This window comes from Stegodyphus dumicola, chromosome 6 (assembly GCF_044657685.1).
Source record: "Stegodyphus dumicola isolate Sdum_Otavi_A_Nest chromosome 6, ASM4465768v1".
Classification (NCBI taxonomy): domain Eukaryota; kingdom Metazoa; phylum Arthropoda; class Arachnida; order Araneae; family Eresidae; genus Stegodyphus; species Stegodyphus dumicola.
The window spans coordinates 123013071-123029031 of record NC_140773.1 but is presented as its reverse complement, the minus strand read 5'-3'; the positions used below and the strand labels follow the sequence as shown (position 1 = coordinate 123029031).

Here is a 15961-nt window from a genome sequence, read left to right as displayed (position 1 = left end):
CCTAGGATTCAAATTTGAATCGAATTGACAATATTCAGCAATCAGCTGCAGTATGAGTAAATAGAGAACTTGATATGATCGATTCTATTGTGCTGCACAGGATTATATTGCGCATGAGGAAACCGTAACACCACTCGATACTAATTTTGTATCATCCGCTATAGTAAAGCACTTTCGTGAGGTGAGAATTTTCGTGACTTGTTGTTTTTATGTGAACAGTTTTGTTCCTTTCACATCAATTGTTTTATTATCCATAATATCAAACATTACTAGAGTTTCATCCATATTTCTAAAATGTGACAGATTTATTTTTTTCCCTTCGAAGATCAATAATATACTTCTGGAGACTTATCAATTTTTAGTCCGTCTATTACGAAAGCCTTTGAAAAACTTTTGTTTTTTATCGTAGAACTAAATTATTCCCTGTCTTACGCCAAATCAAAGTTGCTTTAAAAACTTAACTCAGTGGCGTAACAGCCCTAATGGGCCAAGGCCTGCAGTGCCCGAAATCTGCTTTCTTGACCGTGGGCCCCGGGTGCGTAAGCATATGCCCTGAACAAGTGGTCAGCTTGTCGCAGGACCCCCATTGTTTAGTCCCCAAGCGAACTTGGTACTCATTTTATCGACACAAATGATGGAAATCAAGGGATGAAAGGCTGAGCCGACCTTGCCCAGTTGGTTTAAAATTTTCATTCTGATTTGCACTCTTTTTACCCACTTTAAAACAAATAAAGAACCACTTAATATAATATAAATAAATGTTCGCTGTTTCTTATTACAATTAATCTATTCTGGCGACTATCTGGGACCCAGTCCGCAACACTTTCTTGTAGGATAAGACATTTCGTTACTCCTTTAAGCAAAGCAGATTTATTCTTTGGTATATTAATTATTAAGAATTCATTTTCTTCCACTCACGTACAGCTTTCACGAGCACCAAATATCCTTGCTGCAGCACGATTTTCATTTTCTTTTGCAAACTGAAGGAATTTGCATTTGAAACCAGCACTGTATTTATTTCATTTGGCAGGAGCCATATTTACTACTAAAAGGAACACTAGACCAACTGTATTTCAACTAGTGCCATACTAAAGCCTTCGATGTTCACTCAAAATTACGGCTACAAATGACTACAGAAAAAGAAAGCATCTGACTCCTGACTCCGCGAATTCATTCGGATCGGAAGTGAATTTTTACCTCAAATGATGTCCTCCTTTTCTCAAAACCCTTGAATAACATTCTCGTGCCCATCTGCATTGAATTTACCACCCACTCTCTTTGCAGAATTATTTACTTCCCGAACTTTTCCCACACACACATATGCCCTTATCGTTTGTCAATTCAGTATACCATTGATCGAAAGCCTCAAGAGCATCGCATCTGTATCTTTCAGGTTTGTTTGCAAAGAAAAAAGTGCGCGTTATACGACGAATATACCTAAAAATTTAAAAACAAATAGTTTGAAATTATACGTGCGCGTTGTAAGCCGGAATAAGCGCTATATATATATATATATATGTGATACATATAACACTGCTGTGAGGGACCCACAGAAGATACTAAGAGGAAAAGGGGACATAATCCTCGTATTTCAAGAAATCAGCGAAAAGAAAAATTCAGGAATGGCGACTACTATTGAATGAAAACAAATAGAATAAATAGGTTTACAATACGAGTTAAATGAAAAATTTATAGACTTTAGAATCTTGCATGCCAGGCCGCATGACTGGGCTAAGGTGAGATGTCGGTACAGTCAATGAATTTATTTGCCAGCCTATATTTGGATTCTGATGTGTGCATTTCCCCCCCCCTTTTTTTCCTCGTAATGAACGGATGGAGAAAAACTAACCTGCGGCTTGTCAAATCTACTATTTGTGCTTGTCGTTAGATCTACGTTGCATCAATACCAGTCATTTGAAATCGTACAAAATATTTGAGTGTTGCTTCACATGAAAATTCATCTTTTTAAATAAAATTATAATTATGATTTTAACTAAGATATTAAACTTCAAACCATGTCTTTAAGAAAAACGTAAATGAAAAGTGGCAGATGAAGGACGTGTTTGTCAGGCTAAATGAAAAATTACATATTACTTTTGTGGAGGTGTGCGCAATAAAATTGTATATTTTATTTGTAATAAGGGAATATCAGTTCTTCCCAAAGGATACAACTTACATTGCCATTACGAAACGAATTTTAAAGAAAAATTTTAAATATTGGAGGGTAAATTTCGGGATGAAAAGTTACCTTTAAAAATTTTCGTACGGATGAAGTTTTGCTGTATAGCGCACTTCACTGCGAAAACGATTCAAACCATTTAATGATGGTGAATCCATTAAAGATTGCTTGATTAAATCTGCTGAACTCCTTTGTCCTGACAATCTACAATCATTTAAAAATGTTAGTTTATCAAACAACACAATATTGATATATATTAAAGAAATCGCTAGCGATTTACGATGCCAGCTAACTTAAAAAATCATGTGTTTAGCAGCATCCTCAATAGCAGTTGATAACAATACTAACACCACAGATGTACCACAGCCTGCCGTTTTTGTACGAGATGTTGCTGACGAATTTGAAGTAGTTCAGCAATTACTACAAATAATCATTATGAAAGAAAAATCTGCTGCACAAAATACTTTTTTTTTTCCAAAAAAAGGAAACTGTGAAAAATAAATAAATTTTGGATAAAATGATTCAGTTTGCAAGTGATGGTGCATCTGCTGTGATTGGTAAAAAAACTGAGTAGCCATATAAATAAGAAATATAATGAAAGAAGGAAAATTTTCAAAACACTTTTTGCATTATACATTGCATTATTCATCAAGAAGCACTCTGTGCCAAAGGTTTGCAAATGGATAGCATTATGGAAATAGTAATTAAAGCCGTAAATTTTATTCGTGAACGAACTCTGAATCATCGGAAATTTGTTGTTTTGCTTGAAGAAACTGTAAATGAATATGGAGAAGTATGATTTATTATAAAGGTGTGCTGTATTGTTTGTTGAATATAACATTTTGTACGTTTAAATTTGATTGATATTGCTTAATTTACAACGTCCTGAGAAGTGTTTTGTCTGTAGCATAAGTCGTGCCTTTTCCATTCAAAGTTCAGATTAAATACAAAAGTTATTTGTCATATTAGAACAGAAAGGTTAGTGATAACTCGCTAACCTTTCTGAAAGGATTGAAGGACTTAAATTCAGTTTCTAGATCAATTGCAATCTTATAAAATTAAATCAAAATTTTCCTAATGCAAAATATATATATATATATATATATATTGCGTAATGATAGATGAATAACAAATTAAGCATTTCTTATTGATTTAACCGGCCATTAACTATTCTCAGTAAAGGAAAAAATTAATTTATCACTGTATCCTTAATAAAGGTACTGTAATAAACTTATCACTGTATGCTTAATAAAGGTACTGTAATAAACTTATCACTGTATGCTTCTGTTAAAGCTTTGAAAGTTAAATTGAAAATACGAAAAACACAACCGAAATAAAGAAACGTGTCCCACATTTTCTGTCTTCAATCCCGCTCTGTTATTCCAAATGAAAAATCTCAAGAATACGCAAGAAAATAGCATTATTACGACAAGAATTTGAAGCGAGATTTAAGGAATTTAAATTATTTTCATTATGATTAAAAGATAACGTGAATAACGTACCAGAGAATCTATAAATTGATCTAATTAATTTGCAGCACGGATGTCCAACCCGCGGCACACGTGTCACAGTGTGGCACGGCGAGTTTTAACAATGGCACGCGAAGACTTATTGAATCAAAAGATTTGAAGAAAGAAATATATCGTCTGTATTAACTCCGTCGATAAATATAAACACATTAGAATAAACGCAATAATTCAATTCCTCTGCAAGACGTTAATTGTTACCCAACTAAAATTTAAATCGAAATTATTGACCTACAGCAGCATACTACATTTAAAAGCAAATATAAAGAACTTATTTCAACTGCAAGTAATTCAAATTATATTGAATTTTGGAAATTTGTACCAGCAAGCAATTTTCCAAATTCACACAATTTGGATGTCGGATATTGTTGTAGGTTTGAATCAACGTATGTTTGCGAACAAACGTTTTCTATCGTGAACATAATAAAATCAAAATATAGTTCAAGATTAACTGATATGCACCTAAAACACCAAATTATATTAGCATGTTCAAGAACTAATCCTAATATAAATGAGGTGGTAAAAAAGTCACGCATTTCATTCACAAATCTTTATTTGAAGATGATCACGAACAGGAATCATTTAAATCTCCTCAGAAAAATATATACCACTTCTCAAAACTTTTTTTAAAATCATATTATTTAATAAACAAGTCTCTAATATTTTTAGTATATTTTCTCTGTCGTGCTTCCCAAAATTACTATCAAGAAGGAAAACCTCTCTTGCTCTCAATAGGCATTAGTTACACAACAAAAGCAAAACCTCATTCTGAAATGTTTTTATAAAGAACGGAAAAAAATGGTCCTGATGCCACTGAAACTTAAGTGAAATATAATTAAAACTACAAGATTATGTTTATAATCTCGCTCATACATTAACTGGGGAAATGTAAAGACGTAGTTTCCAGCAGTTGTAATTTTTAGAGCAAAGATCCCCATGATATTTTCTTTCAGCACATTTCAGCTACCGTTATCTCTCACTCATAAGGCACGGTACAAATTTCTAATGCTGACATCCCCCCCCCTCTGCTGGAGAAATTCCAGTACAATGAAAAATATACAGAACTATGTAATCTGACAATCGTAAAGCAATAATCAGTAACGTTAAAGAAAATAAATGAACTCATGGTGGCAGCAATGAAAAAGCTGGAAAAGATTCAAAATGATAATGTAGAGCAATGACTTTTGTTGTGAAGGGTGACTTATTTTACACTGAGGAGCGTAGGAATTATTGTTAGTAACGCATCCAAGCTAATGTAAGACAATGCAGTGAAAGGAATTAGTTGAAGAATAATTCATCATCATAGATAAAAAAGTTGCTTTGAAAACTGCAGTTCAAGTTTCAGGTATAAAAATCTGAGACAAATTATAGCGAAACAATTTTTCTCTCCAAATTATGATAAATTACCTTAATTTTTTATCAGCAAGAAAATCATTTTGTGTTTCGTGGAAGTAGCTGCATGGAATTTTTTGCGTAATTAAGATTCCTCGTATTTAAGTGTAAATTTTATTTTAATTAACACGTTATTTCTTAAGTTAAGTTGAATCTGTATTTCTCCTATTTCACCAGAAAAAGAAAGTTAAGTGAGTTTTAACAAGCAGCGAGAATCTGAATTAGAGAGAACTATCACAATTTAGGACCAGGAACTGTGATTTTGGTTTAACTTGCTTTCTTCACTTATAGTTACGTAAGCATAAGCATAAGCAAAGGAGCAATAATAGGGAACGATATCCAAAATTAATTCAAAATCGCGATTAATATGACAATAATTAAAAAATCAGGGAATTTAAATAATCCATATTATAAATAACAGAAAAATATTATTCATAATTTATCTGTAATTTTAAAGGTTTAATTTTGAGGAAATATTCATTTAGTTATGTAAATTAAATCAGCATACAGAACAGGAGATCACATTTCAAAACGCAAAGAACAGTGTTTTTGTTTATATTAATCTTCTTGTATTACTGTTTCTTTGTACGAAAGTAAAGGAATTAGTCTAATCTCAAAAATTTTGGGTATCATATTTAAACCAAAACATCTATTTTTGCCGTTCTCGAATTCATCTGAACGATGTTTTTGTGTGACATCTGTACGTATGGACAGAGACTCTTTTTTCAAAAACGGCTTACAAAAATTTCGTGACGTTTATATATACGTATGTATGTATCTCGAATAACTCAAAAACAAGTAGCTTGAGAAAATTAGAATTTTCTATATGGGACTGCTATAATATGTAGTTGTGCGCCTCCCTTGTTCGTTGCAATTGGCCGCACCAAAGGCCGCACCTGACATTAACAGAAGGCTGTACACTGAATTTAATTTGCGATTAAGCAATCTATTTTTAACGGCTGATTTAACAATGTAAGCAATTTATTTTTAACGGTTGATTTGACAATGTAAGCAATCTATTTTTAACGGCTAATTTAACAATGTTTATATATATCAAAGAGTGTATAATTAAATTACTTACAATTGTGGATTAAAAATAGTTCATAAGTACTGTAACAGCATGCGCCATCAATACTTTTAAATCATATTTCCTTCACCTTTTCGTATTTCCTTCACCTTTTCGTATTTCCTGTACAAAATTTGCTTTATATGAGAGTAATTTTTCCATCGTTCCGCAAAAAAAAAAATTTAACTTTTTTTTTTTTTTTTTTTTGACAAAACGTGGATGATTCTCCCCAATTAATAGGGAATTAACTGTATTTGATTTGTTAAATAATACAACTATTTTTGTGTTAGCAGGTGACAAGCAACAAAAATCAAGTTTTGCTATTCTCTTTACTTCAAGCTGAACATTTACTTGCTTTTACACTGTTGTTATCAATTCATCTTAGAGGAATTCTAGGTTAAATTAGGACGAAAATAGGTCAGTCAATTTAATGAGCTTATTCAGCATTTAAATAAAGTGTAGTTAGAATGTAACTATATTAGTCTACCATTTCATATTCCGTACTAAAAACATCGCAGTTGGACACCAAAGCAGCAGGGCCACGTACCTTTTACAGATGAATCTCGATTTAACTTCCAGAATGATTCCCGAAGGGCAATGATATGGCAAGAGCTAACGACTCGCTATCGGCAGCCAAACATCGTCGAAAGAGAATTACAGAAAGAGAATTACTCGTATGGGCTGGGATAGCAACGAACGGCCGCATGAATCCCTATGTGATTCCTTGTGGTTCCGTCACAGCCGCCCGATATCGCGACGAATATCGCTTTAATCGCTGCAGTGGTTACCGACACGATGTTTATGGACGATAACGTCCGCTCTCATAGAGTCGGCTCGAGTGTTGCGAAGTTACCTGGAGAGTGAAACTATTCCATATCTGCCGTGACCTGCTAGATCACCGGACCTTAATCCCATAGAGCATATGTGGTACAGTAAATTGCAGTGTGCTATAAGCCACTCTTCTCGAGCTTCGATATGCATTACTAGAGGAATGGGAGCTACTTCCACAACAAGCGATCAACAACACTGCCAGCTTGCCTTGCCATTATCAAGTATGCATTTCAACTAAAAATTTAACGTACCCGTTATTAGTGTAATATTTCCAATGTACATTCTTCCGACCCATTTGGTCTTTCCCCATGTGATGGTCGTAATACATCTATTTTTGTATTTCTTTGCTTTACCGTTTGCTACGTGGTCTAGTAGTGCAACACGAACCTCTTAGATCAACTTCACACATATCCATTAAACAGTTTTTGTTTCATTCCATGTTTGCCTTTCTTGTTTATTTTTTTAGCCAGAGTGTTTATTTTCAGTTCCAAAACTGATTTAAACTGCACAAATATTCACGTTATGCCATTTTTAAATTTAAAAATCTATCTTTTTGTTAAAACTAAAAAATACAGTTTCATACTTACACATGAAAAGTAGATACATAAATAAAGCAAAATTCAAATTCTAGGTATAGTTCGCTGTAATGAAATTTCAAATAACAATATTAAATTTTTTTGGAACTTAACGTTTCTTCATAAAAATAAAGGTCTGTTGTAAAATATAATTTTTTTTTCTAGCAATAGAGTCAAATCGGAAAAATAAAGGAAATAAGATAATTTGAACATAATGCAGAACATAGTAGCAAATTATGTAACTAAATGGTTTTATAATCAGTTTTATATACTTTAAATTGTAGGTTCCAATACAACTATGCTCGGAAAACGTTAGCAAGCAGACATATAAACCAAAGCCATTTAAAGGGAATAGAAATTAAACCATGTGTAAAGCAAATATCTCTACTATATCCCGCTATAATATTTGTTCCTTTAAAATAAGCAGTTCAGGGTGATTTTTCTTGCCCGTCTTGCCTAGTGACTATGGTAACGCGAAAAATGCGGCAAACGATCGAGCATCTTAATTGTTTTTTTCCTCACTTCATTTCTGTTTAACGTGTTTCCTTCGTAAAAAGTGTACGAATGAAGACTGATTTGAATAATAGTCTCAAATTAGGTGGGGAAATAAGTGCTGTGTAGTGATGAAGACACATGTTAAAAAGAAGCAGCAAAAGAGCATCGAATTGCGTTTTTTAAAGTAGCAGACTACAGCTTCTATAGTATTACGTTTCTAGAATTACCAAAGTTTAAAAGTTGATAGTTGACGAAAAACCCTAAAAGAAAACTTCGGTGAACGCTAAATAACATATGAATTTAATGCAGTAGAAAACGTTTTTTTAGTATACTCCTAATTAAAAACTTTCTTCTTAGTAGAAGTAGTTAGTTATATTTCTCATAATATCACAAACTTCTAAAGCTTAATTTCCTAACGAGTATTTTCTATTCGGGAAACATTTCTGAGCCAGTTTTATTATTATCCTATCAACCAATTATTTTAATTGTTATCTATATTTATTTGCATTAGTTCTTAAATATTCACAAGAAATTAGAAACACTTTCCTGCGCTTTAGAAAATAAACGCACACAAAAATCCAACAAGATAATATTTTTTAACTAAATTTTTTTTTCGTAAAACCTGATAGACGTATAACAACTCAGCAACTTTGAGACATGCTTGGGATAAGCAAAGAAAGCTGTAGGTAAACTTGAACTGAAAAGAAAGTTTGTGCCTCGGAATTTAACAAAACAGCAAAAAGATGACTTAAAGGCTTGCTGTGAAGATTTGTTGACTACTGCGAGACAGGAACTTTCTTGAAGTGTATCGTAGCCGAAGATGAGACCTAGTGTCTACAATACGACCCAAAAACAAAACGACAATGGACACAGGGGAAAGGATCGTCTTCTCCTGCATAAGAACAAAGGAAGGATGTCGAAAAAATTAAACAATCAATATTTTTACAGGGAGGTGCTTTGCCAATTGAAGAAACATGTTAAGAAGGAATTTCTTGATTCTGGGAAATAGTTTCTTTCACACAACAGTGTAAGGCCTCATAATGCATTGTCTATACAACAATATCTTGCTAAGCATTCAATTGCAGTGATAAATCACACACCATATTCTCCCGACTTATCGCCAGCTGATATTTTCCTTTTCCGAAGCTTAAAATGAAAGAAAATAGATTTTCTCGGATATTAAATCAAATGTTACGCGCAATTTGGAAACGGTTAGTTCCAAAATCAAAATTTTATCCTATCTTTGGTTCATTTTCAACGCTTTCGCAACATTTAAAACGATGTGTACTACTCATACATTTCTGTTATTGATAATCCGGTACGTTGGGAAAATTGTACTGTTCCCTCTAGCGATTGCTTTAAAGGCCATAAATTTATCTGAAGATTGCTAATCTGTTTTTTACGTATAAGAAATTGTCTGGTTACTTTTTGGAGGCACCTTATGTTATAATTCTACTATAGACTAAAAAAATATTTAAAACTGAATTGTTTCATTGATTACAAAAGTATACAGTTTTTAAAATATGACAATGAAATATTTTACCATAAGCAGTCACTAGTTAAAACAAGGAATGTAAAACTAGAAATGCTGGAAAAAATGTCATTTTCACTATTCTAACAGTTGCTCTGTCATTTGAAAACCATTTTGCAAAATTCTCAGATAAAATGCCATGAGATAATAAAACTGCATTTTAAGCCAGGGTCCAACTGCCAATGGCATTTTTATTGTTGTTTTGTACACATTATTGTCATACAATAAACTATAACCGTACCCAATTTCATTTTTTTCTATCCAGTATTTCTCAAGATATATGGGAAATGGTGTTCCATCTTTTAATTTTGTCCACCAGTACATGTTGCATTATTCATGATTTTTTTTTATTATTATTATTGGACAAAATTCGGTATGGTCACTACCACTAAACTGGTGACTCTCAATACACTCGATGATAATATTTCTAGGAATATTATTCGATATTTCCTTTACTTTCACCTATGTGTGACATTTTTTAAAAATAAAATTAGACTTATTTAACTTTTTTTTTTTTTTTTTTTTTTTTTTTTTTTTTTTTTTTTTTTTTTACACGACAGGAAAGTTCACAACAATATGGTTTTAAAAATATACTAGACTGCAGGCATTTTGTTAGAATTTTTATTTCAATGTCAGAGTCACTGAATAATTTTACGATTCTTCCTAGAAACAAATCTTTTATTATCGTTTTACGGTCGCTACTGCTATTTGATAAATAAATTTATAAAGGAATTTGTATTTGTTATGATTAACAACTTAGAAATGACTGCAATCTCCAACAAAATTTAAATGGGTCAACCCAATCGGTCGTACACGGAAGCTTTCAATGGGTGTTAACACTTAACCTGACTATACTTTACAACAGGTAGGTACTTCAAGGCCATTGCCACCCCCCTCTCATTCACCATGGAGGTAGGAAAGGGAGGAGGGGCCAACCCGCGCTAAAAGTGAAGCACTGCTTTGAAGCTTGGGTCACCAGATGGGGTGTTCTTTGTTTACATTCAGAAGCTCGCTTGACAAGATTCTGATAGTATTTCGACACACGACAGTTCCATAAAAATCGAAAAAGGGACACTTTCGCATGAAAGAAACATTCATAGTGTGATGGATAATAGCAATTTGTATAGTTTAGTGACATTTACGCAAAAATCACATCTTGGTTATTTTTCGATAACTAACAACAGCGATTTTGATTATGAATTTGTTTTATAAAATTATAAGCTGTAGCACTACAAAAATATAGATTTTAAGAAAAATGTTATGCTTAAAGAATGAAATATACCTTACGGTACATTTAAAATTGTATACGTCTTTCGATACCCTTGATAGAGTATTCGCTACTTTTATTTTATTTTCCAAACGTCAAAATGTTTTAAATAAAACAAATTTTTTTCACATCCATATATTATTGTAACATGTACCTTTTAAAATTTTTTAGAAGAAAGGCTTTACTGCTGCTCATTTTAAACCCATCGTTTTAATTTTATATATCTGAAAAATAATCACGTTGGGCTTACACGTTTTATAAATATAAAATTATGTATGTTAAAATATTTGTAATTAGGTACATAGGTCAGATTAAGTTTTTATTAAATAGAGTAACGCATGCAAGGGCTATCTGCCTAAAGAGAGAAATGCCATCGTGGAGGAATTTTGAAGAAAAACTGACCTTTGAGTGGGTATTAAAAATAATACTTTTAATTTTCATTCAAATTATATTCATATATATTTTTCATGTAAAACTTTCGGGTGTATGCTAAATTAGTGTAAATTACTTTACATGAAAAATATAGTGAATGCACAGAAATTAAAGATTTGCACATGCCGGAAATGAAAAACAGGAAATATGTATGGGTATTTATGCATGTGCTTGCAAAAAGCATGTATCTGCCTTTGACAAAATACTTAAATCTTCATTAAATTATTTATAAATGTATTTGAAATGAAGAATTTATTCACTTATAAACAACTGTGAAAGTACTGTGAAGAAATCTAATGATTAAATGTATCTAATTTATAATGATTATAAATGTTATCTAAATATATAATAACCTTAATATTGAATTGTAAACATAAATTGAAATCCTGTTGACAAATACGTTATAAAACTATTTAAGCAAGAATTGTTCGTATTGGAAAGCAATCTGTTAAAAGGTATTGTAAAGCAAATGCTATGAGATGCGCACTTAAGAACGTAATAAAGAGTTTTGAAATATGTATTGTTGAAATGAAAGGTAAAAAAAAAATCTGATAAGTATAATTAAAAGAATTATTCCCCTTACATTTTATAATAACTCAGTTACAAGTTTTAAATAATACTAAAAAAAAAACTTATTTTATTCCCTTTCAGAAATGTTCAGAGAAAGTCAAGTACTATTTAATACCTATTTAATTATTAGGAATTAGCGAAATACTTATTTAAAGTATTTCGCTAATTCCTATATAATTCTCTAATTTAAAATGAACCGAATAGAGCATTAATTATAAATTGACATACATTTTTCGATTTAAAAGATGCCTCAAAAGCCAAAATATCATGTCATATTTAAGAAAGTATTTTAGGAAGAAGCTCTATAAATAGAAAAGAAATAATGCATAATTTTAATATTAATAATACAATAAACTTTTATCTTAATTTTTGTACCTTAACCGAATAAAATCGAATTACCTTAATTTTTTTTCTAATGTAATTAACGAAAACTTGTGAAAATATTTCATTCAAATTAAACCATTCTGAGAAAACTGTCCTGTGAAAAGAAAATTGTCCTGTGCATTTAATTTCGTTCAGAATGAAATGTTGTTTAAAAATATGTTGTTTTCACATACTCTGAAGTGTTGTAGAAAAAGAAAATATATACATTTATATGTATATTTACGACGTAATTACAAAATATTTACATCCGAACGCGTCAAATCCCATAGAACTCAATGGTAAATGACCCAATGTTTTGGTCACCCCATAGGGATCGCCGGTGCTTCAAAGCAGGGTACGGGAGAAACTTGTTTAGGGCGACTCCATCTTACTTCCTACCTCTATGTCATTCACGGTCGTAACTCGTGTCATCATCATCTCGTACGGCATTATTTTTTTCTAACTCATTTAAGACTATAGTTTAAGTTAGCCTTCATTCCCGTGCTTTCCGTGATGTGAAAGCATGGTAAACAGAGATGAAGTGGAGGGGTGGGAGAGTTAAGCGAGTCGACTCCCCCTCCCAGCTTATTGTTCCCATAGTCAAATCGGACGTCGGAAAATAAACTTACGAGTTCCTATGTCATATTAGAAGAGGCGGAAAAAAATGTCAGTGGTGTGAACACTCTTATGTTTACTAATGCTTAACAATGTTTTCACCCGAAGCATTGTGTACAATAAAGCTTTCGATTACTTCCATGAGATGATTTATTTTAATACACATTGTTGCACAAAGTTTGAGTTACGCTGTAAAATAAAACAATTTGTGTAATCTTTATTTAATTTTATTCATTTAGTATTTAACCTTCATTAAATCTTATCGCCAAGTTTCAAAATGTATATATTAAAGTCTCTACTTTTGAATTCTCCCATACTTGATCTCATGCATTCCACCCCCGCAGCGTTTACTTATTTCATTCTTTAGGTAATCGGAGGCTACCTACTTCTAAAATAAGAGTGTGCATTCTATTCCTTTTTATTAATAAATTAATTATTTTTTTCTGTTTTCGTTCTCGCTATCAAAAACTAAATTTTTATTTTTTCATTATTGAATGAAGGCTTTAATTATAAAGCCTAAATTCCTTAATTGCAAAAAAAAATCTTGTTTCCAAAGCTTAACGCCAAAAAAGAGCAGAGGAAGCTTGATCCGATATTACTTTATTTATGACAAAATAGAGAAAGTAAGAATAAGTTAATCTCTGCGAAGACATACTAAAAACGAGTTGCGACATTCGTTTTAACTTTAAAACATTTAACTGCGATACAAAATATTTCTTGAACAATCAAGGATTATATCTAACATTACATTTTGGCAAATACTGATCAAATATAATACCTACATTTATTTTGTTCTTAATAGCAAATTGTTTGTTACTATAAATAACATTTCCAAAAAGGTGGGAAGATGGTGAGCGATACTGATGATATTCAAGCCTTGGTTAGTTTTAATACTGTTAAAAGTATAAAAATGTAAACATATTCCGAAATCCGTGCTTCGAGTATGCGCAACAGATAAGCATAGAAAAATAACTCGTGAGCTGTGTGTGGCCTGCAGATAGCAGTCGGCATTCATTGATTTAACAAACATCTAAATGTAACGTTCTCAACTAAAACTGGCTGTAAAATTAATCTTTCATGAAATCGTTTTGAATGATTCATAGACATTATACGCAATTTTAAAACATTTTTCTTCTGTCTTTAATAAGCTACATGATCACATCAGTTTACTTTTATTCTTTCCCTTTTGTTGATATATTATCATTATTGTGATCACGTTATGCATTAATTTTTGTCAATCTACATTCTTAGGATGTATTTTACTGGAACTTATGAACTTTTTATTTTAGAAACTAAACCTTGCTTATTATTACATACTATTAATGGGGGGAAAATTTGCAATTTTTGACAACGCTTAGAAAACGAAAACGTTTGCTCTGATTTAATCGTACAGAAAACATCACAACTGCAATAATGTTTTCTAAACTTAGTCTTCATATTTGAAGCTATATAATTTCTTAACACACAGAAAATTTATTCTTCCACTTATAAAAAGAGGAAAAAATGAAAAATATAAATGGCTTCCTTTGATTACATAAAATAAATACCGAAATTTTTTACGCGGTATCTTATAGTCTAGACCAGGGTTGGCCAAACTTCATGTCAGTAAGAGCCGCACGTTTGAATTCAGGAATGTTCGAGAGCCGCATCTAGATTTTCTAAAAGCCACACGTTAATTTATTTACATCATTATAGAAGTAGTGGAGGAGGTTTTAAATAGCAAGAAATCCCTGATAACTTTTTAAAAAGAGTCTAAACTAATTAATTACTTCTTTTTGGACACTGAATAGTTTTAGTTTACCATTTTTCATACACATATTTTATAGACTCGAGCCGCACAAATTGCCTGCGAGAGCCATATCAGGCTCGCGAGCCGCCGCACTCTGGCCACCCCTGGTCTAGACATCAACCGAATGAAGTATTTTTTCCTTTTTTTTAAAAAAACAACTTTACTTTTGTATTTGTTTTTGATTTCCCACGATAATTTTGAAAACTGTTTCGTAATAATTACAAAAATTAAGTGCATAAAATAAATTTTGTTTTAATTTTGTTTTGTTTTTTCGATAAACATCCAGTTTATTTCCAAATTTCATTATTTTAAAGAATTGAGTAATTTTGTATTAATTCGATAGTTTTACATTACTTACGGCGAACTGCAGAGACATGCCGATCCTCTTTTATCTAATTGCTTTTTAGTGATTATCTAGAAAAAACTTATGTGCGTCTTTTTCGTGTATAAAGCTAACTTTATCATTTTTGGGGTGAATGTTAAAGATATTTGTCCTGAAAAGAAATTACCTATCATTCCTATGAATAACTGATGGAATATTTTATGCAATTTTATGTTATCCTTAAAAAATACAATGAATTTGTTCTCCATTGCATTTATTCATCGTAAATTTTTTATCATACTATTTAAAGGTAAAACGATCTTAAAAAGGTTTTATGAAATGAGGATTTAATTGTTGCCAACCGTTATAGAAAATAATATTTGTCAGCGTGCATTTGCTGGCGCCTAGGGCTAGCCGTATTTGATAGCGAAATTTTCTCTTTCCAACCTGTTCAATAAAAGCCGCTTTCATTCTGTTTTCTAGTAAGACTAAACAGTTGTTACCTGAGAAAGTTTATTATCGCCTTCGTTTTTCAGTCTAGAGACCTGTAACGTCCGTCACACGCGCAAAACGTCGCCACTTCCATCATCACCGCAGCCTACTTCGCACCTGCGTTCACTCCCAAATAAACATACTCTCGCACGACACTACAAAGACGCGCGTCTCCTGGCGACAATTTCGGAGGCGCGCCAATAATCGCCAAATGGAAACAGTCGCCACATCAACAGCTTTCAAATAAATTACGATTCTCTGACAATATGTGATAATCTTACTCAACATTTTTCATACGATAATGTATTTGACAATACAAAAATATAATGAATGAAAAAATACATCAAAGGAGCTAAGGAACTACCGGCTGCAACAAAATGAAGAGATTTATTTTATCATTAAAAGAGTTCATTTAAACGGATTGATAGGGGGAAAATATGGCTTTTATAAAATTCTGTAGAAAAATTTTATTTTCAAAATATATTTGCAATTTCACAATTTTAGAAAACCTCTACA

The 15961-nt window shown here is 31.9% G+C and overlaps 1 protein-coding gene across 1 annotated transcript in view; it reads right to left on the bottom strand.

Moving 5' to 3' along the window:
* Positions 1-15593, bottom strand: part of LOC118187527 (transmembrane protein 114) — a 174190-nt gene extending 158597 nt beyond the window's left edge. The window contains exon 1 of the mRNA XM_085818880.1: positions 15457-15593. The gene's annotated coding sequence lies outside the window, so the exon portion shown is untranslated. The remainder of the gene's footprint in view (positions 1-15456) is intronic.
* Positions 15594-15961: the final 368 nt, after the last annotated feature.